We start from the raw sequence: 27,522 nt of genomic DNA on the forward strand, positions 1-27,522 counted from the left end.
CTGGGGCACATGGGGCTTAGTAACTTTTTCAAGTTCTATAGCTAGAAAGTGGCAGAAAGAGGATTCAAACCTGTCTGGCCCCAAATCCCATGGTCGAAACCATTTTTTGCCACCCATTCTTAGCTGATAAGATAAAAGGATGGCAAAGCTGTTTTTGGAAGCACTTTGAAAAATCTGAAGTGCTATGCATGCTTTGTGAGATATCTTGAATTGCTTCGGGTGTACCTTTCTGTGGAAAATGGAGCATTTGTTTGACTGACCTCTCCTTCAAACTCAGGAGGCCTCTTGAGTTTCAGTCATCAAGGCTGCATTGGGAGCACTGGGATTCTGAATTATTTCCTTATGTGCTTCTCCTTGGTTGAGGCTCTTGAGTATGGCCTGATCCTGGTGATTCTCTGCTGCCATGCAGAAAGATGAGGTGGCCTAGACCCTGCCTTGAGGTTTTAATCTAAACAACCCCTGGAACAGGCTACCTTCATTCTGGTGAAAATATTCATTTCTTATATCTGGTTGAAGCAAGCATCCTTCCCAAAGGTTCCCACTGAAAGAGGATATAAAGAGGGCTTTCCTATATTTATGGGTATTTCTCTTGCATTTCTTAGCAATTAGCTATAGAGGGTGAGTTGTTCAGATCCAGAAGACACGGATATGGGATATGAAGAGGCAATGTGAAGTAGCAGAAACACACTAAACTAGGAGTCTAATTCTGGGTCAGAGTCCCATGTTCTCACTGATTTACTTCCTGTGTAAATTTGGGCACGTTACTTTACTTCTCTGTTTCCATTTCTCCATCTATAAAATGGGAATCATGAACTTTTCCTTTCTATTGAATTACTTTGCAAGTCAAATGTGATAATTTCATTGACTCATTCTTTTATTCATTCAATAACTGCTAGAAACTTGGGATGTGGTGATGCGTGTAACAGACATGGTCTATGCTCATGGAGCTCAGTCTAGAGACAAAAACCAATATAACCCAGTTTTGATAGAGATGATTATTTAAAGAAAAACTGTGAGAAGCATTATGAGAAAGAAATATGGGGTGCTGTGTGGGCCTGCAGCTAGAAGAATCAATTAAGCTGAGACTCGAAGGATGAGTGATAGCTGGCAGAGTGAGGAGGGAGGGAAAGAGCATTTGGGTTATGCACAAGGCTGGGAAAGAGTTGGCAAAAATCAGGAATGGAGAGAAGGTCAATGTGTAGGATGACCACTTGCCCCTGTTAGCCTAGGGCAGTCCCTGGTAAGTCAAGAGTTCTTATTAATATGCATTTACGAAGGTATTTCAGTTCTTATGAGAAATTATAAGGCATTGTCCCACTTACGTGGCTCATGTATAGTTAGCAAAGCTGACCAATGCAGGGCTTTGGAGGCTGTATTTAGGAGTTTGGCTTTTACCCCCAAAGCAGTGGGCACCAATTGGAGGGTAAAAAATAGGTAGTAATAATAGTTAATATTTATTCAAGATTTCTATGTGTCCACATTATGCTACATGCTTTTAAAAAGGTAGGTATTGTTACTATTCATATTTCATGGGTGAGGAAATGGAAACTTAGAGATCAAGGAGCTTGCTCAGGGCCACACAGCTGGATAGTAATTTGATGCCAGGCCTATTCCAAAGACTAAGTCTTCAACCCATCTGACATTGCCTCCCAATGTGAAAGTCCTTCGCTGTAGGGGTATTCTATTCATGGGCTACCACTTTGCTGGTGGTAGCTCTGGTGGTAGCTCTGGTGGTGAAACTTGGTCACCTTGGGCACATGCTTGTTGGAATGACTTGAAGTGTATCACAGCCTCTAAGGGCTTGCTTCTCTGCTCAATGGAATGGTAGAATTGAATGTTAGAAGGGACATCAACATAGTAGCAATGAATATTCACTGTGGAATCAAGATATCAGGATATCAGGTATCAGGATTCAGGCCCTGCTTTGACCTGCGGGGACCTGAGCAGAGCCACTTCACAGCTCAGAGTCCATTCCTCAACTCTACCTTGGGGGCAAACCTGGCCCTTCACTAGGCTGTGTCCAAGGATACTCCAAATGTGAAAGTGCTTTGTAAAACTAGGAAAATGCAGCAGTGATAACAATGACCAAACACATGGCAAATAATTGTTGAGAACTTCCTTTTAACCAAAGGATGGTGTTAAATGGTTTACATAACTTTTTTTAGTTAATCTGCAAAATACCCTGTGAGGTAAATGCTATTATTACTACCATTTAACATGTGTCAGTTGAGACCAAGAGAATTAAGTAACTAGTTCAAGGCCACAGGGCTGGTACTCGGAAGAGAAGGATTTGAAGCAAGTCTGATTGCTTTCAAGCTAGTGCTCTTAGCTTTTATAGAATTCATGAAATAATTCTACTTAATCCAAGAGGACAACACACCATAAATGGCCCTGTACTACTTCTCCCCAGAGCTTAAGAGCTCCAAGATAGAATGAAGGTGTTCAAGGGGAGAGAAGGCTGCAGGTAGAGAGATGCTGGCAAGTGGGGTTCTGTCCAGGAAGAGAGGCATGACCTCATGTTCAAGGCATATCACAGACAAGGATGGAGAGAAATCAATGATGAGACCTGAATTTGTCAGGACACAATTGGAGGGTTTCGTTTTGAAAACAATCCTCTTTCTTCCACCCAAAGACTAGCAACATGGTGAGTTTTCAAGTGTATTCTATTAGGGTGAGTCAACACCGCCATATGCTTTCCCTCATCAATCACTCAACAAGTGCTGCACAAGCCAAGATTGAGTTAACAAGATAACTGTCATTTTTTTGAGAATTTATTACCTATCAAGGGACCATTCTATGTTCTTTATGTACATTAGTCAAATAACCATTCAAATTAGACATTGATATTCCTGTTTTTCAGATGGAGAAATTGAACATTAGAGACTAGATATTGCAAGTCCAAAGCCCTATAGCTAGTAAGTGAATTTGAACCTGAGTGGGTCTGATTTCTGAGTTTTGCTCTCAATTATTGGACAGGAATTGTCTCTACTGACAGAGCTCCCAGAAGAGTTATCTTAACTCTCATATGTTTTTTATTTTTGTAATGTTGATCTATTAATCTTAATAGAAATTTTTTTGTTAAAGATTAATTTATTTATTCCCCTCTCCCTCTTCCCCCCGTTATCTGCTCTGTGTCCATTCACTGTTTGTTCTTCTGTGTCTGCTTGTATTCTCATCAGGCAGCACTGGGGATCTGTGTCTCTTTTTGTTACATCATCTTGCTGTGTCAGCTCTCCGTGGGTGTGGCACCACTCCTGGGTGGGCTGCAGTTTCATGTGGGGTGGCTCTCCTTGCACAGGGGCCCTCCTTGCACGGCATCCCTGTGTGGGCCAGTACTCCTTGCTCACAGTAGCACTACATGTTTGCCAGCTCACGACATGAGCCAAGAGGTCCTGGGTATCATACCCTTGGACCTCCTATATGGTAGGCAGACGATCTATCTGTTGAGCCACATCCACTTCCCTAACTCATATTTTTAGAACACCCACTCTGTGCTGGGCCCTACCACAGGCTTCTATATAACTTAGTTTATTTAATTTTAGCCTTGCTATGTAACCCTAGGCAAGATGCTTAACCCTTCTGGGCTTCAGTTTTCTCATTTGTAAAATGGGAATAACAATACCTACCACAGAGGATTAAATAAGATGAGCTGCAAAGCCCTCAGTATAGCCTGGGATTTAGTAAGCACTCACCCTCAAAAGTTTACTTATGCCCCTTTGTAAACCTTCTCTCCTTTCCCTCTCTGCCATTCTCCCCATCACCAGGCAATCCTGATCTTCTCTCTGCTATCATATGTTACTCTGCATCTTGAGCATTTTATATAAACAGCATAAAGCACTTTTTAAAAATCTTGCTTCTTTCATTCAGCATGATTATTTTGAGGTTTACCATGTTACTTCATGTATGAGTAGTTCAATCCTTTGTACTGCCTATTACTATTCCACTGTTTATTTATCCATTCAACTTGTTGATGAACATTTGTGTTGTTTCTACTTTTTAGCTATTAACAAATAAAGCTGCTATGAGCATTAATATCCCAATCTTTGTATAGGCAGTTTACTTTCATTTTTCTTGGTTAAAACCTAGAAGTGGAATGACTGGGTCACATGATAGATATATGTTTCACTTTTTTTAAAAGCTGCCAAACTGTTTCAAAAAGTGGTTGTAACATTTTACATGCTCACCAGCATTGTTTGAGAGTTTCAATTACCATATATCCTGGCCAACCATTGTCAAGGTCAGTTTTTTTTTTTAAAGATTCTAGAAGGTAAGTAGTGTACCTTACTGTGGTTTTAATTTGCATTTTTTTAATGACTAATGATATTGAACATTTTTCCTTTCTTTTTTACTAAATTAGAGAACTTGTGAGTTTACAAAACAATCGTGCATAAAATAAAGGATTTGCGTACACTACCCCATCACCAACACCTTGCTTTGGTGTGGAACATTTTTTGCTATTGATGATAGTGCTTTTAAAAATAATTGTACTGTCAACCACCACACCATGGAGCCAAGAGTGCCTAAAACTGAAAGCAGGAGGATGAACTAGCATCCATGTGGAATCTAAGCCCCTCTTGACATAGATGTGGAGTGGACACAACCAATCCAAGGTCCACAGGATGGAGGAATAGAATATGGATTAGAGTGGACTTACTGATATTCTATTCATGAACTATTGTGATCAGTAATCAAAGAAAATGTGGCATTGGTGTGGAGAAAGTGGCCGTGGTGGCTGCTGGGTGTGGGGAATGGGAGGAAGAGATGAGATGTGGAGGCATTTTCAGGACTTGGAGTTGTCCTGGGTGGTGCTGCAGGGACAGTTACTGGACATTGTAGGTCCTCCCATGGCCCACTGGATGGAACGTGGGAGAGTGTGGGCTATGATGTTAACCATTGACCATGAGGTACAGCGGTGCTCAGAGATGTATTCACGAAATGCAATGAATGTCTCATGATGATGGAGGAGAATGTTGCTATGGGGGGAGTAGTGGGGTGAGGGGGGTGGGGGGTATATGGGGACCTCATATTTTTTTAATGTAATATTAAAAAATGAATAAAGACAAAAAAATAAAAGAAAAAGAAAAAAAATTGTACTATTTTTTTAAATAATAGTTACCTTTGTTACAATTATAAAAGATTATTAAAATTGTTCTATCTATGGTCCATTATTTACATTTGGTTTATTTTCCCCCATATACCACCCTATTATTACCATCTTGTATTAGTATCATATATTTGCTATAATTCATGAAAGAATATTCTTATACTTGTATTATTAACAATAGTCCATCTATTTTTAAGGTGTGTAATGGTTTGAAACTGTATGGACCCCCAAAAATCATGTTCTTAAAGCTAATCCACTCGTGTGGGTGTAAACCTATCATAGGTAGGATCTTTTGATTAGGTTACTTTGGATAAGGCATGGCCCAGGGTGGGTCCTAATCCTGTTACTGCAGTCCTTCATAAGAGAATGTGATTCAAAGAGAAGAGAGAGAAAGCCACAGCAGCCAGAAGCTGAAAGTAAGGAAACTTGGAAGAGACGGGAGAGACCAGCAGGTGCTGCCATGTGCCTTGCCATGCGACAGAGGAATCCATAATCACTTCCAACTGGTCTTCAGGGAGAAAGTGTAGCCTGATGATGCCTTGATTTGGACATTTCATGGCCTCAGAACTGTAAGCTTGTGAGATAATATATACCCATTGTAAAAAGCCAAACCATTTCTGGCATATTGCCTTCAGCAGTTTTAACAAATTAAAACAGTCACCTTATTTGCCATTCATATATCTTCCTTGGTAAATTGTCTTCAAATTTACCTTTTATGTTTTTATTGGATTGTGGTTTTTTTTATTTTGAGAATTTTTAAAAAATTTTGGTTATAAGGCCTTTATTGAATATATGATTTACAAGTATTTTCTTCCTGTCTGTGGTTTGTCTTTCCATTCTCTAACTATTCCCATTGCATAACAGAGGTTTTAAATTTTAATAAAGTCTAGTTGAAATTTTTCTTTCTTTTATGGATCATGCTTTTACTATATCTAAGAAAGATTTTTTCCTTCTTTTTTTCTAGAAGGTTTATAGTTTTAAGTTTTACATTTAGGTCTTTGATTTATTTTGACCTGATTTTTACATATTATGTGATAAGTGAATTACAATTCATATTTCTGTATTTGGATATTCAATTTTTCCAGCATTAGTTGTTGAAAACATTATCCTTTCTCCACCGAATTGCCTTTGTATGTTTGCCGAATAACAATTCATGATATATTTTTTAATCTATTTCTGGACCATTTATTCTGCCCCATTGGTCTATTTGTCTATTCTGCTGTCAGTTTTCACACTGCCTTGATTTTGTTTCCTTTTTAATAAGTTTTGATGTCAGATGGTGATAATACCTCACAGATCCTTCCTTCCAGAAGCCTATTATAGATTGTTTGGACTTCCATTTGCATGTTAGGGTAAGTGTGAAAATATATTAGAGAAGTTGTAGGTTGCAGAAAAATCATGCAGAAAATACAGAGTTACCATATACCACCCCATAATATTAACACTTTGCATTAGTGTGGAAACTTGGTTATAATTGCTGAAAAAACATTATTATATTTGTGCTATTAACTATCCCCATAGTTTACATTAGGGGTCACTGTTTATACTGTACTGTCCTCAGGTGCTTTTTTTGGTTAACTTTTATTCTCATAATACATATATATATATACAATCTAAAATTTCTTCTTTTAACCACACTCAAATGTAAAAGTCAGTTGTGTTAATTATATTCACAAGGTTGTATAACCATTACCAAAACTTTGCTGTCACCCCAGAGACTCTACCAATTAAGCATTCCTTGCCCCACCCAAACCCCTGGTAACCTATATTCTAATTTCTGACTCTATGATTTTTACTTATTATTAATATAATTATCTCATATCAGTGAGATCACATAATATTTGTCCTTTTGGGGCTGGCTTATTTCACTCAGCATGATGTCTACAAGGTTATCCTTGTTGTTGCACAATTCAGAACTTCATTATTTTTAATGGCTGAATAATATTCCTTTGTATGTGTATACCACATTTTGTTCATCCAGTCATTGGTTGATGGACACCTGAGTTACCTCCATCTTTTGTCATTTGTGAATAATGCTGCATGAACATCAGTGTGAAAATACCAGTTCAAGCCCCTGCTTTCAATTCTTTTGGGTAAATACCTAGAAGTAGGATTGCTAGGTCTTATGGTAACTCTGTACTTCACTTTCTGAAGAATAGTCAAACTGTTTTCCTCAGTGGCTGCGCCACTTTACATTCCCACCTGTAGTGAACGAATGTTTCTAATTTTCCACATCTTCTCCAACACTTATTATTTCCTTCCTTCCTTTCTTCCCTTCCTTCCTCCCTCCCTCTCTTTCTCTCCCCCTCCCTTCCTTCTGTTCTCTCTTCCTTTTTAATAGTGGTCATTCTAGTGGGTATAAAATGGTATCTCATTGTGGTTCTGATTTGTATTTCCCTAATGACTTATGGTGTTGAACATCTTTTCATGTTTTTTTTTGGAGGGAGAGGCATTTGTGTATCTTCTTTGGAAAACTGTCAATACAAGTCTATTAACCGTATTTTAATTGGGTTGTTTGAATTTTTATTGTGGAGTTGTAAGATTTTGTATATTCTGAATACTAAACCCTAACTGGATATGTGATTTCCAAATATTTTCTCCCATTCTCTGGGGTCTTTTTACTTTCATGATGAAACCACACTCTGCTGGGGAGGGAATGAGGATGGGGTGAGCAGCTGTGCCAAGAACTTCTCCTATCATTTTTAAAGCTGTGTTTTCTTGATTTAACCCTTACCCAATTACTGCAACCCCTTAACACTTTTGTGGAGTTTTGAGGAAGATGACTTTGCCAGTTTTTGCTAGTTATTCAAAGATTCTTAGGGAATTACTTCTTTATTATTTTACAGAATTTTTTTATAATATCGGTTTTCTTAAAGATACTTAGATTACATAAATGTTACATAAAAAATATGGGGGATTCCCATATGCCCCTCTACCTTGCCCTCCCAGATTTTCCCACATTAACAACATCCTTCATTAGTGTGGTACATTTGTAACAATGGATGAATACATTTTGGAGCATTGCCACTACGTATGGATTATAGATTACATTGTAGTTTACACTGTCTTCCACACAATTTTGTAAGTTATGACAAAATATATAATGACCTGAATCTGTCATTACAATGTCATTCAGGATAATTCCCAAGTCCCTAAAATGCCCCAATGTTAAACCCTCTCCCTCTCCTCAGAATCTCTGGAGGTCACTGCCTCCACTCTCCTGATTCTTGACCACAGCAATTTTGGTCTTAATTTCTTTCACCAATGATTTTTGTTTTTTTCAGTATATGGGACTTGTGAATAGTTTTTTTGCTAAATATTTCATAATTTTTGGTGTTATCGTAAATAGTATTGTTTTAAATTTTAATTTTCTATTGTTTATTGCTATTAATATTATAAACAATTTTTTTTTGTAGAATTGACATTATATTTTTCTTAAATATTTGGTAGAATTTCCCAGTATAAAGGCATTTGGGCTTGCAGCTTTCTATGTGTAAAGGTTTAGAATGACAAATTCAATTTCTTTAATACATGTTGGGTTATTCAGATGACTATTTTTGAATGAGATTTGGTAGTTTGTTTTTCAGTCTGTTTCATCTAAGTTATAAACATTTTTGAAATAGAATTGTTCATAATATTCCTTTATTATCCTTTTTATATCTGTAGAATCTGTAGTGATGTGAGCTCTCCAGTCTTGGTATTTGTAATATGTTTTCTTTCCTTTCTGTTTTCTGATTGGTCTACCTATAGGCTTATCAATTTTATTTATTTTCTCTATTATTTACTGTTTTCTAGTTCTTCAATTCATGCTCCGATTGTTACTAGTTTCTTTCTCTTTTTTTTGCTTGCTATAGATTACATTTATAGTTTTCTCTTAGTTTTTTTTTTTTTAGATGAAAGTTGAAGCCATCAATTTGACCCCTTTCTTCTCTTCTAAAGGAGTCATATAGGGTTATAAATTTCCATCTGTCTATGTACTGCTTTTTCTGCATGTCACAAATTTTAATGTGATGGTTTTTCGTTTTCATTCAGTTTAAAATACTAATTTCCCTTTTGTACACTTCTTTCACTCATGTTCTATTTAGAAGTGTGCTATTTTGTTTCTACATATTTGGAGATTTTCCAGATATCTTAAATTATTGATTTCTAATTCAATTCTATATTCAGAGAATACACCTTATGTGACTTGAATCCTTCCAAACCTATTGAGACTTGTTTTATGACCCAGAATATGGTTTATTTTGGTAAATGTTCCATGTGGCATTGAAAAGAATGTGAATTATTTATTCTGTTGCTGTTGGGAGTGTTCTATAAATGTCAGTTACATCACACTGATTGATAGCGCTGTTCAAGTCTTTCATATTTTTAATAATTTTCTATTTCTTCTCTTGATTATTGAGAGAGTAGTGTTAAAATCTCTATGATTATGGGTGTGTCTATTCTTGCGGTATTTACTTCACATATATTCAACCCTCCCCCCCAATCTGTTTGCTCATTGTTTTTGCTCATTGTCGGCTTTGTTTTTTGTTTTTTGTTTTGCTTTGTCTGTTTTTTCTTTAGGAGGCACTGGAAACTGAACCTGGGACCTCTCATATGGGAAGTGGATGCTCAACTGCTTGAGGCGCATCTGCTCCCTGCTCATTTATTTTTGTTGGTTGCCTGCTTGTTTTTTCCTTATTGTTTTTGCTCTTTGTCTTGTTGTTGTTTTTGCTCGATGTCTACTCATTGTTGTCTGCTCAATGTCTGCTTGACATCTGCTCATTGTTTGTTTGTCTTCTTTAGGAGGCAACAGGAACCAAACCTGTAACTTTCCATGTGGGAGGCAGGCACTCAACTGCTTGAGCCACGTCCACTCCCCTGCTTCACATATTTTGAAGTATGGTTATTATGTGAATAAACATTTAGAATTTTATTTCCTTTTAGTTAATTTATTTCTTTATAATTATGAAGTGACTTTATCCCTCATAATATTCTTTGCTCTGAAATCTATATTGTTGGATAGTATATAGCCAGTTCAGCTTCCTTTCAACAAGTGTTAGCAGAGAATACCTTTTCCATCTTCTTATGTTTAGCCTTTTTGTCTTTATCTATAGTATATTGCTTGAAGGCAGTTTATAGTTGGGCATTGCTTTTAAATCCACTCTGACAATATCTGCTTTTTATTTGGGGTTTTGACTATTTATGTGTGTTATCATTAGGTTTGAGTCTATCATCTTGCTACTGGTTTTCTATTTGTCCCATCTGTTCTTTTTTCCCTTTTCCTCTTTTTATAATTTCTTTTGAATTAATTAGGTATTTTTTTATTATTCAATTTTGTTTCTTTTGTTGGCTTATTATCTATAACTCTATTGTGTTCTTTTAATAGTTGCTTTAGGGTATATCATATATGTCCTTAACAAATCTACCTTCAAATTGTATTTTAGCTGTCATATACATAAGAACTTTATAACAGTACATTTTCATTTCTCCCCTCTTGGTCTTTGTGTTATTGTAGTCATATATTTTATTACTTCATACATTATAAACCCAAGATACATTGTTATTAGGTAAGCTTTAAGCAGCGGATTATCTTTTAAAGAGAGTTAAATAATAAGAAAACAATTTTATATATTAAACTACACAGTTACCATTTTCAGTGGTCTTCATTCTTTGCATAGATGTGTATTTCCATTCATTATCATTATTATTCTGCTAAGAGGACTTCCTTTAGCATTTCTTATAGTATAGGTCATTGGTGATACATTTTTTGCAGTTTTGGTATATCTGAAAGTCTTTATCTTGCCTTAATTTTTGAAAGATATTTTTGCCATATAAAAAACTCTAGGTTGCCAGCTCTATTCCTTTCTTTTAAGTCATTACAGATGTTCTATCACTGTCTTATACCTTGCATTTTTTTCAAGAAGAATTCTGCTGCCATCCTTATTTTTCTACTTCTGTATGTAATGTCTCCTTTTTTTCTGGCTATTTTTAAGATTTTGTCTTTATTAGTAGTTTAATGCAATTTTATGCTGTTGCTTTAGGTAGTTTTCTTGTTTCTAGTGCTTAGGCTCTTTTGAACCTCTTGGATTTATGGGTTTATGGATTTCATCAAATTTAGAAAATTTCCAGTCATCATTTCTTCAAATATATTTTCTGTCCCTAACCTTCCTTTCCTGGACTTCAATTACACATATACTAGGTTGCTTGATGTTCTCCAGCTTACAGATGATCCGTTCCTTGTTTTTTCCAGTCTATTTCCTTTTCTGTTTTGTTTTGGACTATCTTCACACTCACTAATTTCTGTAATATTAAATTGCCGTTAATCCCATCCAGTCTGCGTTTCATCTCAGATACCATAGTTTGATTTGGGTCTTTTTTACATCTCTCAAGTTTCTACTTAGCATGCTTAATCTTCCCCCTAGTTTCTCGAATATATGGGATATAGTATAATAACTGGTTTAATGTCCTTGTCTACTAATTTTAACATTTCTATCAAGTCTGAGTTGGTTTCAATGGCTTTTTCTCTGCTTAGTGAGTTGATTCTTTCCCGTGCCCCAGATATTAATAGTTTTCTCACATACATGTGTGGCTCATTACTTGGCTGAATAGTCAAGGGGACATCTCTGCATATCTCAGAAGTTCTCTTTCTCCCTGTCTCTCTCCCTCCACATCTTTTTCCCGACTGGTACACTGCCCTGTGAACTCTGGTCACCTTGGTCTCTCCAAATTATCAGCTTTTCCTCCTCAAGGGAGGAGGTCATGAGCCTCCACCTGGACTTCCTCCCTCCCTATTCCGTGGTCTAGAAAGTCACTCAAGGCTGTAATCTGGGGCTATCATAGGATTTACTTCATTTGCTTCTCATCTTTCAAGGATCATGATTCTTCATTATGTAACTGTCCAATGTCTTGAGGACCAGTGTTTCATACATTCATAACTTTGTTTTTTTTTTAAATTTTTTAGTTGTTTCAGGTGGGAGAGTAAAACTGGTCCCTAGGACTCCATCTTGGCGAGAAGTAGAAAGCTCTACAGTTTCTTTAGACACAAAAAATTCTTACAGTCTATTGTCAAACCTCTTTTTTTTTACAGATTAGGAAATTAAGGAACTTTACTTATATATAGTAGGCAGTTTGGTGTTTAAGGAATATAATGTGTACTCTTTGGTATTGGGGAATGAAAGGAGTTAAGGCTTAAGGAGAAAAATTGTAAAGGATATTGAATGCTATGTAAGGAAAAGGTACTTTATCTAGTGGTCAGTGGTGGAGGAATTGAATCATAATTTTAAGCCAAGGAATGACATAGTGAGGCCAAAATAGTCAAATCAATGTTAACATATACTCCCTTTTTATGCAGTTGAATGATACTTATGTCTAATACTAAAAGGAAGCTGGAAGAGGGTAGAGAGTTGAGATTGATAAACTTTAGGCCACATTATGATCCTATGTGTGACACTGAACAAATCAGTTCATCACTTTTGAGCCTCAATTTCTACTTTTATAAAATGAGAATTCCAACACCTATATCCATGTTCATTAAAAGTAGTGAGAAGTATAAGAGATAACATGTAAATTGCCAAGTACAGTGCCCAACATATAGTACACCCTCAACAATTAGCAATTATTAATTGTGACAGAGTTTGACAAATTCCCAGAAAAGATCATGTTCTTAAACTAATCAATTCCTGTGGAGGTGGTACCCTTTGAGTGTGTTAGATTCCTTTAGATCACTTGATTAGACTACTTATCAGTGAGGCATGACTCAGGTTGGGTCGCCATCCTCTTGTTGGTTTTTTTTTTTTTTAAGATTTATTTATTTATTTCTCTCCCCTGCCTCCCCCAAACTCGATTGTCTGTTCTCTGTGTCTACTCGCTGCGTCTTGTTTCTTTGTCTGCTTCTGTTGTCAGCGGCATGGGAATCTGTGTCTCTTTTTGTTGCGTCATCTTGTTATGTCAGCTCTCCGTATGGGTGGCGCCATTCTTAGGCAGGCTGCACTTTCTTTCACGCTGGGCGGCTCTCCTCATGGGGCACACTCCTTGCATGGGGCTCCCCTAGGCGAGGGACACCCCTGCGTGGCAGGGCACTCCTTGCGTGCATCAGCACTGCATGTGGGCCAGCTGCACACGGGTCAAGGAGGCCCGGGGTTTGAACCGTGGACTTCCCATGTGGTAGATGGACGCCCTAACCACTGGGCCAAGTCCATTTCCCCTTGCTGGGTATTATATAAATGGAGACACACAGACAGAGACACATGGAAAGGAAGCCACCATTTTTGATTCTGCCATGTGGGAGAGGACTCAAAGATCCCTAGCAGCCAAAGCTTAATTAAGTACAAAGCCTCCAAGACTCTGAGTCCAAGTAGCAGTTCAAAGCTGAAGAAATGAGCTATATGCCTGACGGCCTTATCAGCTGAACTTGGGAAGAAAGTGGAGCTGCTGAGACTGAGAGAGGTAGCCTGGAAAGAGACAAGCCCTATGCCTGGCTGCCCATAGTTGAGCTCTGGGAGACTGGATTGTGGACGGGAAGGCAGGGAACTCAGCTGAGATCAGCTGCCATCTGGCTTCACCGTGTGGCAGGACACCAGGATCACCAGTAGCTGACTTTGGTGAGAAAGCATCTCTGATGGTGCTTTTGATTTTGACATTTCACAGCCCCAGAACTATAAGCTTTTACCCTAAATAAAATCCTCATTATAAAAGCCAACCATTTCTGTATTTTACATCGACAGACCTGTGGCAAACTCAGACATTAATCAAGAAAACTGAGGCTTGATGAGGCTTGGTTGGGGCAAACACTCACAGGGCCACAAAAATAACATTGTGGTAGTTGGGGGGGGGTATCCCCAGCCATTGGGCACTCCCTGACCAGCAGCATTAGCCTAATCTTATACAACTTTGAGCTTTAAATGTTGGAAACTATTGAATTAGTCATGTAGAGAGTTACATTTAACCAGTCATCTCTAAAATGAAGAATCACAGCTAGACTGTGGTGTGCAATCGTTTGTAGTCATGTATTTTAATATAATGTTTTGGACAAGATTAAATTTTAGGAAGTTCTATCAAAAAAGAAAACTTCTATTTTTTTAGCCATGTTGCCAAGCTTTGATACAGGCAATTTTCATGGCCTAATATGCAGTGTCCAATATATTCAATATTCTCTACATGTATACTTAGATTCCATGTAAGTTTCCTCCACTTCTCAGCTCAAATACTATTAAATTGTCCCTGAACTTCCTAGGTAGATTGCATTAATATATTCCCTCTCTTTGATTCCTATGCATTATGCAAATAGTACCATTTCACAATTGTCTTGTGTTATTTTATCTGTTTATTTGTCTGTGTCTTTCCCTAAACTGTGAATTCTATAATGGAAGAAATATTAATTCACAGCATTTGTTCACTGTTATTCCTGGACCTAGGAAAATATCTGAAACTGTCAGTGCATGATAAATATTCTTGGATAAATGAATGAATAGATGAATGTTGATAATATAAGGCAAAGTGATGTATATAAAGTGTCTGGCACATTAGGAGGCGGCTGTGGCTCAGTTGATTGGGCTCCCGTCTATCATATGGGACGGGAACCCAGGGCCTCCTTGTGAAGGCAAGGTGGCCCACACCCACGGAGAGCTGACGGCCTGGCCCCGTGGAGAGCTGGTGCAGCAAGATGATGCAACAAAGGGAAACAAGCAAACACAGAAGAACACACAGTGAATGGACACAGAGAGCAGACAGCAAGCAAACTTCAAGTGGGGGCGATTAAATAAATAAATAATAAATCTTTGAAGTGTCTGGCACAGAGCTTTGCACAGTTTGAAGCTCCCTTTCTGCCAGTTCTTTCAGTTGCGTTAGCATGAACAATTAGGGGTATATATGATGTCTTGTCTACTGTTAGTTATGATGACAAAAATGTAGTAGGGATGCAACAAATGCTGGTTGAATTAACAAACAAATCTTGAGCCTTTTATTTTATCTGTTGCATGAAATTGTTGGATTTGATTTCATAGTCACTCAGCCAAAATTTCCTGATCCTCTACCATGTGCCAGGCACTCAGCCTGACACTGTCCTCAAGAGCTTAGAACTTCTGTCCACTAAAGGACATTATTAAGAAAGTGAAAGGATAACTAATAAATCACAGAAAATAGTTGGATCCATTTATCTGATAAGGGTCTAATATCTAGAATATGTAAAATACTTTTGTAAAGCAACAACAAAAAGACAGACAACCCAGTTTAAAAATGTGCAAAAATCTTGAATAGAAGATCAGAGAAGATAAACAAATGGTCAATAAAGACATGAAAGTACTCCCAACATCTTTACTTTTTAGGTAAATGCAAATCAAAACCACAGTGCTATACCATTTCACACCCACTAGAATGGCTACTACTAAATAAAGTGGAAAATAATAAGTATTAGAAAAGATGAGGGGCAATAGGAACCCCTGTGCATTGCTGATGAGAAAGTAAAATGGTACACTGCTGTGGACAACTGTCTGACAATTCCTCAGAAAGTTAAGAACGGGATTACCGTATGACCCAGCTATCCCATTTATAGAGTTTTCTAAAAGAATTGAAAGCAGAAAATCAGACATATATCTCTAAACAAACATTAATCACAGCATAATTCACATTAGCCAAAAGATGGAAGCAACCTAAATGTCCATCAACCAAGGAATGGGCAAACAAAATGTGGTATATAATAAAATGGAATATTATTCAACTACAGAAAGAAATGAAGTTCTGATATATGCTACAACACGGGATGAACCCTGAAGATATTATGTTGAGTGAAATAAGTAAGACACAAAAGGATAAATATTGTATGATCTCACTTACATGAAATTACTAGAATATGCAAATTCGTAGAGCCAAAAAGAAGATTACAGGGTACCAGGGATGAAATGCGGGTAGGTAATGTAAAATTAATGCTTGATAGTAGAGATTCTCTTTGGGGTGATAGAAAAGTTTGGTAATGAGGGGTGGTGATGGCAGCACAACACTGTGGCTGTAATTAACACCACGGAATTGTATACTTTAAAGTGGTTAAAATAGGAAATGGTATGTTGCAATATGTTACCACAATAAAAATGATAAAACAAAGAAATTTACAGACTAGTGGAATTGAAACAGGGACAAAAATACAAGCTTTAAAGTGAAGGGTCACATTTTGGGATGTAGTTGTGCAGGCTGAGACTGACAGGGAATGAATGAAACTTAAACCCAGACCTGCCTGCTCATAGGGGGCAGGTACTGGGGGATGGTTCAGTCGCAGTGTTATGAAGAGAAGATTCAATACCTTCCCTTCCATGGAGCCCACCCCCCACTTCCCAGCCAGAAGAAAGTTTTCTAATTCAAATGCTCTAGCCCTCTAGCTTAACCCTTTGTAGAACACCTATTCCTTTCTTGGAGGCTAAGAAGGAAAGGAACATTTACCAAGTCTATGACAGATATGTACCCATTAACTCATTCACTCCCCCTAACACCCATCTGAGGGTGGACATAATTTCCGGATTACAGCTGAAATCACTGACTTTCAGAGGGGTGAAACAACATTCCCAAGGCTACACAGCTAACATATGACAAAGTCAGGGTAAAACCCAATTCCCTCTAGCTCCACACGGTACACTCTTTCTCCTCTCTTCAACCACTTCTTTCTCTGCATGCTTTATCTTTCTACGAGACAGTAAGTTCTTTATGGGCAGAAACTAGGTCTCATTCATTTTTTTCCTACCTTGCCCACCCTTAATTCTTGTGCCTAGCACAGTATCTGCATTGTGGAGGCAAGGGTGGGAGGTAGCCTCAGGAATTGCTGCCTGAGCCACCTGGGTCCTAGAGCTTCCCTGTAGAAAAGGACTTCAGAGGTCACCTAGCCTTACCTTTCCCACCCTCTCCTCTCATTTCTGGTCTAATTCCCTTTTTTTAAAATTTTATTTTATTTATTTCTCCTCCGTCCCCCACACCCATCCCCATGTTTCCCCCATTGTCTGCTCTCTGTGTCCATTTGCTGTGTTTTTCTCTGTGTCTGCTTGCATTCTCATTAGGTGGCTCTGGGAACCGATCCTGGGACCTTCTGGAGTGGGAGAGAGGTGATCACTCTCTTGCACCACCTCAGTTCCCTGTTCCACTATGCCTTCTTATTTTCTCTCCTCTGTGTCTCCTGTTGTGGGTTCTTGCTGGACCAGCTGTCTGCATTGGCAGATGCACTCCAGACACTACTGCACAGGGCTGCATTCCTGCATGGGCCAGCATTCAATGTGGGCCAGCTCTCTGCATGGGCCAGCTTGCCCTCACCAGGAGGCCCTGGGCATCGAACCCTGGACCTCCTATATGGTAGGCAGGAGCCCGATTGGTTGAGCCACATCCATTTCCCTAATTCCCTTTTCTATACATGTTGCTGTTAATTGATTTATGGCTATACACTCTCCCAGGAATTCCAGGTCCTGAAATTTGCACTGAAAGGCTGAGTTTCAGGCTTAAAATGTATACAATCTCTTTTTTGGGATGATGGAAAAACTTTGGTAATGGATGGTGGTGATGGTAGCACAACATTGTGAATATAACTAAGAGCATGGAATTATATATTTGAATGTGGTTAAAAGAGGAAATTTTAGGTTGTATATCTGGAACTTGAATAAAATTTTTAAAAAATCCATGAAATTGTACAACATAAACAGTGAACCCTAAGTTAAACCATGGATGGAAGTTAATAGTACAATTATAGAAATGTGCTTTCATCAGTTGTAACAAATGTACCACACCAATGCAAGGTGTTAATAATAGGGTGGTATATTAAAAAAAATAAAAGTAAAAAGGCTGAGGAGCACACCTCCTCAGGAAATGCTTCCATAAGCGCTTTTTGGCAATTTGACTTTCCTGTACCAACTGGGCCTTGAGCCAGCTCTGCAGTTGGGCTGGAGCAGGGAAGACAGGGTGTGAGCTGAAGGGGACAGGGAGACCATGACAGGCTGGCTGGGCCCCTGGTGGTTGAACTCTGGCTATAAATAGAATGAATGTTAAGCAGAAAATGTCTTTGTAATATGCACGTGGAATTAATTTATTTAATGAAGAAATTTCCTGGAAAAGAGCTTGCCATCAGAGCTGAACTATTTTTGAGAAGGATGTGAAGGAAAAACTCAAGAGACTTACTTGCTACTTGGCCTTATGCTTTTAAAATAGGTTGCAATAAAAAGCAAAACTATAGGGACAGAAGTAGGATCAGTGGTTGCCAGGCCTTAAGAATTGACCGGAAAAGGGCATGAGGGAACTTTTGGTGGGGATAGCAGCATGCTATATCTTATTGTGGTAGTAGTTACATGGTTGTACATGTTTGTCAAACTAACAGAACTGTTCATCTAAAATGAATGACTTTAATGGTATGTAAATGGTCTTTCAACAACAGGTCACACTATTCCTTTTAAGGGAGGAAGGGAAGTGCCTTTCAAACATGTACTTGGGATGTGTGGACTCTAGCTTCTTTACAAATATTAGTTTATTTAATCCTTCCAATAGCACTATGAGTTAGAGATTATTATTCACATTTTGCAGATAAACACTTGAGATTCAGAAAGCCAAAGTTCATTGTCTAAGGTAACATATCAGCTCAACCTGAAAATTGCCTACTGACTCCAACAGCCATATTTTCCCCATATTACCAAAACCCAAGTGACTTTGCTAGGAGTGAGGGTGGGGGAAGGATTGACATTGTTTAGGGGTCTAATTTACTGCTTCAAATTCCTTCAAATCTTATTGAGCACATTCCAGATAACTAAACTCTTTTAACTGGATAGCTTAGACCTAAAAATCATTGATAGCATTAGGCTTCATCATAAGATTTTGGAATTGCATTGTGACCTCCCACCACCAACCATGGGTGGAGAGAGATGGAGCCAAGAAGTCCTTAGGAATAGTCTGAACTAAGGTTTGCTCCTTACATAAAAATGCTTCAGACAGCTCCATGCTTTCTCCCCCAAATATTCCTCCCTTCTGTATTCTTTGACTGTTTCTGGCTGCATCTGGGAAAAGGTCTTAATAAGATGCTAATGGCCTAACTGCATTTTTTACTACCCTTTGACCTCTTTAAATCAAGTGTTTGAAATTTGAAAGGGGTGCATCTTGTATGGCCCACCACTACTCCTGGATCCCACTCTGATGGCCAATGTCATTGATCAATCACATACTCTTTGAACTCTGACTTGCCCTTGGGATCCTTCGAAACAGTCTTCTGGGTGGTAATTACAACAGATTTGAGTTGGCACTCAAGATAAAAAGTCTATTTGTCATTCCACATGTATTACTAGGCCAAACCTAGGTTTATAAATGGATAATAAATTTTTAATAAATAAAATGAGATAAATTGATAAATATTTATAAATTGAAGGTGAAATCTTATTCTTTCTTCTCTTTGAGTCTGGAAGCTTGAGAAGAGTTGGTTTCTGGATCTAGAGGCAAAAGTACAATGGACATGGATTTGACAATTAGAGTTGGGTTTGGAAATCAGCTTTGTATTCCTTCACCCCACATTACCCTCAAAGGTCAATTTCTGCATCTGGAAAATGGGGATAATAATGATAACAGCTTTCAAAAGGTTATGGTGAAGTATAGTCAAATGAGATAACACCCAGGAAACAGTGATTTACTATGTTTCAGACTCTGTGCCAAGGACTTTTACATATATTATCTTGTTCAACCCTGTGACAGTTTGAAGTTCTTTTTTGAATTCCAAAAGATTATGGTCTTAAACTAATCAATTCCTATGGGGGTGGTACCCTTTGAGTGCATTAGATTCACTTTAGATCACTTGCTTATATTGCTTTTCATTGGACTCCTTAGTGAGGCATGCCTCAAATTGGGTCTCTGCCCCATTACTGGAGCATTATATAAACAGAGAAACACAGAGACAGACACATAGAAAGGAAGCTGCCATTTTGACCCTGCCATGTGAGAGAGGAGTTAAGGATCGCTAGCAGAAAAAGCTTAAGCCCAAAGCCTCCAACAGGCTGGGACCATGGAGCAGTTCAAGGATGAAGAAATGAGCCCTATGCCTGATAGTCCTACCAGCTGAACTTGGGAAGAAAGCAGAGTGGCTGAGACTGAGAAAGGAGGACTTGAAAAAGACAAGTCCTATGCCTGGTTGCCCCCAGCTGAGCTCTGGGAGACAGTGGATTGTGGAGGGGAAGGCAGGGACTTCAGTAGAGATCAGCTGCCACCAGCTTCACCATGTGGCAGGACACCAGGATCACCAGTAACTGACTTTGGTGAGAAAGCATCTTTGATGGTGCTTTGATTTGGACATTTCACAGCCCCAGAACTGTAAGCTTTTGCCCTAAATAAAATCTCCATTATAAAATTCAACCCATTTCTGGTACTTTGCATCAGTAGTCCTGTGGCAACTAAGACAAATTCTTACAACAAAGTTATGTGTAAGAGACTTTTAAATGTACATTTTATAGATGAGGACACTAAGTCTTAATTTGTTCAAGTCACACAGTGTATTAGTCAGCCAAAGGGATGCTGATGCAAAATACCAGAAATTGGTTGGTTTTTATAAAGGGTAGTTATTTGGGGTAGGAGCTTACAGATACCAGGCTAAGCATAAGTTACTTCCCTCACCAAAGTCTATTTTCATTTGCAGGAGCAAGATGGCTGCTGACGTCTGTGAGGGTCAGGCTTCCTGGGGTCATCTGGGCTCAGCACCTCTGTTTTCTCCACAAGGTCAGCTGTAGACTACAAGGTGAACGGCTCTGTCTCTCTCCCTGGGGTCTCTGCTGTGTCTAAGGAGCCGTCTCTATTCCTCTGTGTTCTTCTCCTGGCTTAGGTCCTCTTTTCCTGGGGCTTGTCTCTCTTTTCTCTGCATGCTTACTTCATGGGACTCCAGCTTAAGACTTCAGCTTCAAACTCCAACATCAGAAACCCTCTACTCTGTCCTTTGCCATGTCTTTTTTTCAACCCAAGGGGTGGGGTCTTAATGCCCTAATGATGTGGCCCAATCAAAGCCTCAATCATGACTCAATCATTCTAGGTACAGACCAGATTACAAATATATTCCAAGATCTATTTTTGAAATTCATAACCATGTCAAACTGCTACATACAGTAAGGGGCGAGTTTGAGTCTGTCTGACTCCAAATCTCATAGCGTTGATCATAAGTTGAACTGCCTCTTATTCCAGACTTGAGCTAGACAGTATTTGGGATGGTGCTTCCTTCAATTCAGAGCTGAGTATATGGATGAAGATTTGGATCAGGAATTAACTCATCATGAGACTGGTACAGGCACTGAAGATATGGATGAAGTCCAACATGGCAGGGAGAACTGGCAGTGGTAATAATTACCAGCAGGTACCAGTGTGGAGTAGGGTCTTATATCTAGAAATGGTTCTTTCAGGGCCCTGCTAGCCTACATACTGCCTTTGCACAGATTAGAAAAAAGTGTTCCCTCTGAGCAGATGACTTACAAAAGCTATTCCCTCTAGGAGGACACAGTTTAATAAGATGCAAGGCTTAGAGCACTTTGGGTGAAGAAAATGGGGCCCCATCCTCTGTGTAGTTTAGATTGTGTAGCAGCATGCATCCCCCCCGCCCCATTAGTGTCTTTGGACAATACACAACCTGTACAATGATACAAAGTGATCCTTGATCTTGACAGGAGGGAATGCACAGTTTTGAGGAGTCTGGGAGCAGGTGAAAGGTGAATATCCAGATAAGCAGTTTTGTCAGGCAGATAACATCATTGACTAGAGCCAGAATTGGAATCCAATTCTGATTCCAAAGCCAATATGCCTGATCACCTGGGGGCCTCGGGTTGTGGGGCCGTGGGGTCCACCAGCAGCTCCCTCTGCCCCATGGAGCAGGGGCTGAGTAAATATTCTAGCTCAGTCAATCTGGACTGAGTAAAATTTTTTTCTATCTGTTTGCTTCATCGTCTTTTTGGTGCGTCACTTCACTGTGTGGGGGCCATGCCCTCCCCGCAGGTCTGGGACGCCTTTTTTCTTTTTTTACCAGGAGATCCCAGGATTGAACCTAGGTCCTCCATATGGTAAATAGGAGCCACAGCCCCTTCCCTGAGCTAATTTTTTTTGATCAGAAAAGTTTGGGAAATGCTGCCCAATACCAGGTTTACCATGCTGTACTGAAACTGATGCTATTGGTAGCCATGGCAACCATCTGGTGCCTGGACTGTGGAATCTCTTGAGGCCAGGGTCAATTCTGATTCCAGGCTGCATCCATAGCACATAGAGCAATGTCTGGCACAAAAAATGAAAAAAGAAGGCAGTCAACAAAGACATATCCAACAATTGAATTACTTCTTAGTAGATCGAAGAATTCTGGCTACTTGCCATGCTCTTATAATATCTGCCAAAGTAACTAAAACTATGCATATCCCTCCCCTGCTTCCTCACCCATTCCTCCTCCTATAACCACCACACCAATTAACCCCAAACCTACTGTCCAAAGGACAGGCCCTGCTATTCTGGGAGATCCTTTAGGACTTAAATCTAGAGCTTGGACTATTTCCTGATAGCCACACTTACATTTGGGTCTGGACTCTGCCTCTAACTCATTGTCTGATTGTGAGTGGACATTTTTGGGCCTGGGTTTCCACCTCCACAAAAGGGGAAGGTTTTCCAATATGATCTCTAAGGTCTCTTCCAACTCTGACATGATAGAATCCTCTGACTTGAATCTAGAAATTCTGGTAAATTCTGCAAGACTTGAAGGCCTTATTTGAAGTCTTCATATTGGCATCGTTTATCCTGTTTGCTGCAGCCAGGGTGATGAATAGTCAGTCTGGGATTCCTGAGATCGGTAACAGTGGTGGGAGGCTTGCTTTAATGGTATGCTCCAGCAGGCACCCACCCCCACCAAGCAACTCAATAAATAAATACTGGCTACCTAAAAAATGTGTTGGACAGAAGACTAATTGGACAAGGCATGCATGGGGAGCCCTGGAAAACACACCAGTTCTAAGGCAGATGGCTACGCCAGTCAGCTTCCAAATATGCTTGACCTCTGAGACTTTGAATACAAGCTCCACTGGCAAAACTAAAGTGTCTGATTCCAAGGGAATGGCTTTTAGTAATAATAATAGTTATTACTACTAAAGGAGCTTTGAAGGCTTCTTGGAAATCAGTTTTATGAAATAGTGTTTTGAGAAATTGAGTGCAAGTCAAGCAGAAACATGAATTGAAATTCTCCCTTTTCATAATCACTCGTTTATAATATTTTATTTTAAAATATGAAAATAATGTGTGCATATGGTTAAAAAATCTAAACAGTACAGAAAAATACAAAATACAAGGTAAGAGTCTCCCTTTCTTCTTCCTTTTTATCCCCAGTCCCATGAGGTAACTATTTCTTTTTGACTATTTTTCATACTAGGTGTTGTAGGTTACTACCATAACTCTAATTTATATGCTTATCTGTTGTTATTAAATCTCTCAAATTTAACCAATATTTATTGATTCCTTGCAATAAAAGATTTGTCCCATTTCCAAAATCTCTTCACCCTCATAATCTATCATGCTATTATTTTTAGCCTTTCAAGTTAGTATTACAAGCACTGGCCTTCTCCACTGAACTCCAGACTCTGCTTGGACGTCTGAAAAACATCTCAAACTTAAATTATCCCAAACTAAATTCATTATCTTTGGCTTCACCCCAACCTCTCCTATCCAACCTACTCCTCCACCTCCTCTAGAGTCTTCCTCTCTTAGTACAGGCCAATTTCTTCTTTGTACTTGTCTAGGCAATCAACTCTCATAATCATCCTTGACTCCTTCCCCAAACACCCCCCTCCCCACAACCTCACATACAAACTGTTGGGAAATCCTGTTGACTATACCATAAAATATAGTCAAACTCTAAATACTTCCCACCTTCTCTCCTTAGTCCATCATCCTCATCTCTCACTTGGATGTTGGAACATTCTAACTTATCTCTCTGCTTTCTCCCTTGCCTTTCTATAGTCTAATTTCAGAATAGCAACAAAGGCGATTCTTTTAAAATGAATGTCAAATCATATCGCTCCTCTGCTCAAAATCAGCCAATGGCTTCCCATCTCCTACAGAATAAAAGTCAAAGTCCTTATAATGGCCCAGGCAGCACCATACCAGTGCTTTTGAAACTTTAATATGCATTGGATTCAGGTGGGGGTCTTACTAAAGTGCACCTTCTGATTGCTTTCTAACCAGCTCCCAGGTGATCTGATGCTTCTGGTCCCAGGACCACACTTTGCACATCTCTGTGGTCTCCTCCCTAGCCCTGCAAAATCCTCCTGCCTTGCCTCTTGGGCCTGTCTCCTGCTTATCCTCCTTGTTTTTCTTGCTCCAGTCTCAGGGTCTCTTTGCTGAGGGCCCACATTGCCTAATTTTATAAACGAAGTCTTATTGCAGCATAGCTGCACTCATTTGTTTGTGTATTGTTTATAGCAGCTCTCCCACTATAGGCAAGATTTAAGCAGTTGTGACAGAGGAATTATCTTTTTCTTATGACCTGTAAAGCCTAAAATATTTACTATCTGGCTCTTTGCAGAAATAGTTTGCTGACCCCTGCTTTGTGGCCTGGATCACTAGCTAAATTAATTACTTGATTATTTGTTTACAGACTATCTTGCCTCATGAGAACATAAATTCTGTGATAATAGGGATTTTTCTGTTTTCTTCACTGTTACATTCCCCAAACCTTGAAAGGGGCTTACCATAGAGAGTTACTCAATGAATATTTGTTGAATGAATGGTTATCTATTAAAAATATATATATATAGTTAAACTTTTGTTTCCAGGGTTATTTCAACTGACTTCCCACCATGTCAGATGAGGACACTCTCGGACTTATGCTCTCTTTCTTTCTCTCCTGACTTCTGATAGGCAATATTATTTTCATATTATTAGTGTTGATGCAAATTATGTTCTGTACTATAATTATAACTAATTACTTGCTTTGACTATAGGTAGATTCTAAAAGTCATCAACTGGAAGCAGATTTGGCTCAACCAATAGAGCATCTGCCTACCACATGGAAGGTCCAGGGTTCAAACCCAGGGCCTCCTAACCCGTGTGGTGAGCAGTTCCATGTGCAGTGCTGATGCACGCAAGGAGTGCTGTGCCACATAGAGGTGTCCCCTGCATAGGAGACCCCTACACACAAGGAGTGCACCCCTGCAAGGAGAGCCACCCCATGCCATAAAAGCGCAGTCTGTCCAGGAGTGGCACTGCACACATGGAGAACTGATGCAGCAAGATACACAACAAAAAAGAGACACAGATTCCCAGTGCCACCGACAAGAATGCAAGCGGACACAGAAGAACACACAGCAAATGGACAGAGAGAGCAGACAATGGGGGGGGGGAGGGGTGAGAATTGAAAAAATAAAAAAATCTTAAAAAAAATAAAGTGGTCAACTGAAAAAAAGCAAAAGCAAGGCATTTCAAATATTGGAATTGGATAGAAAAATTCACTGCAGGATCTAATAGAGTGATTAAACCTATGGAGAAGAAGTGGTAATTCCATAGTACCTGTGGTGGTTTGAAACTATGTACCCCCAAAAAACTTGTTCTTAAATGTAATCCATTTCCCGTAGGTATGAACTCTTGTAAATAGGACCTGCTGATAAGGTTACTTTAGTTACAGTGCCCAACTGACTCAGGATGGGTCTTAAACCTATCTTGAAGACTTATAGGGAAGGCCACAAAGAGAAAGAAAACTAGAGGAAGCAGCCAGAAGCTGGAAGTGAACAGAAGAGAAAGGAGAGGCCAGGGGAGGCTGTCACGTGCATTGCCGTGAGACAGAAATGTTAAGGACCGAGGATTGCCACCAGCCAGCCCCAGAACCAAAGTCTTCTGGGAGAAAACAATGCCTTGATTTTGGACTTTTCCTAGCCTTAAAACAATTTCCATAGTTTAAGCCAACCCATGGCATGCTATTTGCTTTAGCTACAAGGAAACTACAACAGTGCCTGAAGGGAAATGCTTCTATTGTCAAGGGCAAATGGATTATATTTTTCATGCTCTCCATCAGTTGCCCAAAGTCATACACACTTGGGCCATGATATCCTTATACAGCTTTTAATTTTTGCTAAAGTTTCTGATTAATCATTTTTTTAAAAAACTATTGATAGAAGATACAAATGTTTTCACCAAATATTTAAGATCATTGGAGTTCTTAATCTTACAATTTTGAAATGGAATTAATTTTCCCCTTAAATTTTTTTTTCATGAGACCTTATTGCTTTCTATTTTAATTTTGTTAGAATGCTTGCTAGACCAGGTGCACGGCTGTCAACCTCATCTTTACATGTTGCTTTTGATTAGTTCTATTGTTTCTTACACACATATACTTTTCTTTCTTAATTTCCTTTTTTATTTTGCTGGAGATATATACTTAAGCAATTGCTTTCAGAAAAAGAGTATGGGAGATAAACAGTATTTGTTTCTCATTGATTCTGTAACATAATGCCACAAATCTGGTAACTTAAAACAATGTGAATTAATTTTCTTACAGTTCTGTAGGTTAGATGTCCAACATGGGTCCTGCTGTGTTAAAATCAAGGTATCAATAGGGTATTTAGAGGCTCTTGGGGCAAATTTGTTTTCTTGCCTTTTCCAGCTTTTAGATGTCACCTACATTCCTTAGTTCACGGCGCCCTTTCTCCATCTTCAAAGCCAGAAATATTGTTTTTCTCTGAGCATTCTTCTTAGTCATATTTCCCGCTCATGATAGCTGGGAAAGATTCGTAGTTTTTAAGAACACATGTGATTAGATTGAGCCCAGCTGGATAATCCAGGATAATCTTCCCATCTCAACGTTCTTAATTTAATTGTATCTGCAAAATCTCTTTGCCATGTACATTAACACAGTGGCAGGTTCTAGGAATTAGGATGTAGACATCTTTGAAGGGCCATTATTTTGCATACCACATACCCTTCAGTGTCCTCCCAAATCCTGGAATTTCTTTGATTAGCCTCACCCTGCTTACAGAATTCTTGGTCTAAAAATATTTTCCCTCATAACTTTGGAGACATACTCTACTGTCATCTGGCTTTAGGACTGCTGCAAGATCTGAGTGCAGTCTGATTCTTGTCCTGTGTAGGCACATTTATTGCCACATCCCCTGGCAACTTCTGTGATCATCTCCTTGACATTTCACCAGATTATGACTGTGGGCTTTTGTTTCCTGTTTGCTTGCTTTGTTTGCATTCATCATGCTCTTTCAGCCTAGGATTTATATCTTTATTTAGGGCAGGGAATTTTTTTCCCTTCTTACTCATCAGTAATATGTATATCCCAGTGCCCTTCACTATTATCTGCACCTATTCTTTCCATGTCTGAAACTCCTATTAGATGAATGCTGAGCCTTCTCATCTCCATTTAGTTCACTTCTAATTTTCTCATATTTTCCTTCTCCTCACCTTAGTTACCATGTTCTATGAGATTTCCTCCACTTTTCCTT

General features: G+C 39.0%; 1 long non-coding RNA gene across 1 annotated transcript; it reads right to left on the reverse strand.

Moving 5' to 3' along the window:
- Window positions 1–19,478: 19,478 nt before the first annotated feature.
- Window positions 19,479–27,101, reverse strand: LOC131279909 (uncharacterized). Its single transcript, XR_009187408.2, has 3 exons — window positions 26,572–27,101; window positions 22,195–22,318; window positions 19,479–19,515 (listed from the first exon to the last, which is right to left on the reverse strand). It is a non-coding gene; the product is annotated as an uncharacterized lncRNA (long non-coding RNA).
- Between the last annotated feature and the right edge of the window lie 421 nt (window positions 27,102–27,522).

The sequence above is a fragment of the Dasypus novemcinctus genome, chromosome 9 (assembly GCF_030445035.2).
Source record: "Dasypus novemcinctus isolate mDasNov1 chromosome 9, mDasNov1.1.hap2, whole genome shotgun sequence".
NCBI lineage: Eukaryota > Metazoa > Chordata > Mammalia > Cingulata > Dasypodidae > Dasypus > Dasypus novemcinctus.